Genomic DNA, 1,639 nt, shown 5'->3' on the forward strand with positions numbered 1-1,639 from the left:
TACGTACTATACAACAAAACTTGTGCCCATATGTAAGGGCCGGTTTACACACGTTATACGCGGTTTCCGCCTAGGGACGGTTTTCTCCACAATAACATTTTGCTCTTTTTGGCCGTCTCCATTGCGCGCCGATCCGCCTTGTCCACCACGACCACAGGGCCTATCTTCCTCTGTGTACAACATCTTGTTGTCGGTGTGCGTACTTGTCGACACAGCCACATGATTTTCCTCTACGAGCAAATCGACTGAAACTATAAGAACAAAGGCGTAATCTCCCTTGTGCAGACCGTCGTCTGGAACGCTCCGAACTTTGACGCTAACCCACCAAGACACACCTGCACCATTTTGTCCTCCTCAACATTAACGTTGACGGAGGCAAGAGAGTCACAAATCTCCTTGATTCGGGTTGTGTAATCGGCACCAGATAGATCTTTTTATCATACATGGTTGAGCTGCTGCCTAAGCTACATCTTCCTAGCCGTTGTGCTAGCGGCGAAAATCCTCTTGAGATTCGCCCATGCGTCCTTTGACGTCTTAGCATCCCGAATATAGCTCAAGAGTTGGTTGCTCACACAGGACGCGAAGTAGTAAAGAACTATGCTTGTCGCTTGTTCCCAAGCCGAAAAGTCTCTGTGTGTCGATTCGGGTGTTGTATGATTAGCTCCTTCGACATAACTCCAATAGCCATGACCAAGAAAGTACTAGTGCATCTTGTACGACCAAGATGCGTAGTTGCTCCTGTCGAGCTTCTCAGCCGGTAGCGAGCTTCCCATTCTTTTGTCCATATTGTTGTCTTATCCATTCCGAAGAAATAACTTAACTCTGTCTTTATCGCAAGCTTTAATGTTGGTTGCAGAGGAGTCTCAACCCTCGCGCTCTGATACAATGTAAAAGAATATGTGTGCGGAAGCGTAAGCGTAAGAACACAGAGGACACGGTTCGGAAGTACGACAATTCGGTAAGTACAGAAATCACATAGAAGGAGAGGGAGAGACAAAGAAAGAGAGAGAGAGAGAGAGAGAGAGAGAGCAGAAAATACAAAACTATATTCAAAATCATTCTTTGTATGTTTTCTCTACATGTTTCGGGCTCAGTGAGCACCTTTTTATACAAGCCCCGACTATTGGGCTGACACAAGTACTGCCAGTACTTGACCACTCATAAATGAGCCTCCTACACTAACTCCCAAAACTATTCCTTACGAGGAATAACGTTCTAACGGCCTCTCGGTTTAAACACTGCCACGGCCATATTTTGCGTATGGTTTTACGCACCCAGTCTACGTACTGGGTTACGTACCCGTTTACGCACCCTATGTTGAGCTTGTCTTCAGCGAAGGTGGAAGCCATCTCCACAATAAGAGAAGAATGCAAGTCAGTTACGGAGGTCCGAAGATTCCTAGGCGCATGCGCGTTTTATCATATTTGGATTCCCCATTACACACACGTCGCAGAGCTGCTCTACGGGCTGTTGAAGAAGGGTCATAAGTTGCATGGAACGAGGAGCACGCAGAATCGGTTTGGATGCTAAACGATGCGTTGGCCATGACATTGGCTCTCTGAAAGGCGGTTTACGGAAAGGGTACCCCGATCAATGTGATGGTGGATATGAGTCCGACCGGAATTGGGTGGGTGGTCAA

Source organism: Azolla caroliniana, unplaced genomic scaffold, assembly GCF_043228905.1.
Source record: "Azolla caroliniana isolate FFs.n. ecotype wild unplaced genomic scaffold, voAzoCaro1.0.p SCAF_7, whole genome shotgun sequence".
NCBI classification, from domain to species: domain Eukaryota; kingdom Viridiplantae; phylum Streptophyta; class Polypodiopsida; order Salviniales; family Salviniaceae; genus Azolla; species Azolla caroliniana.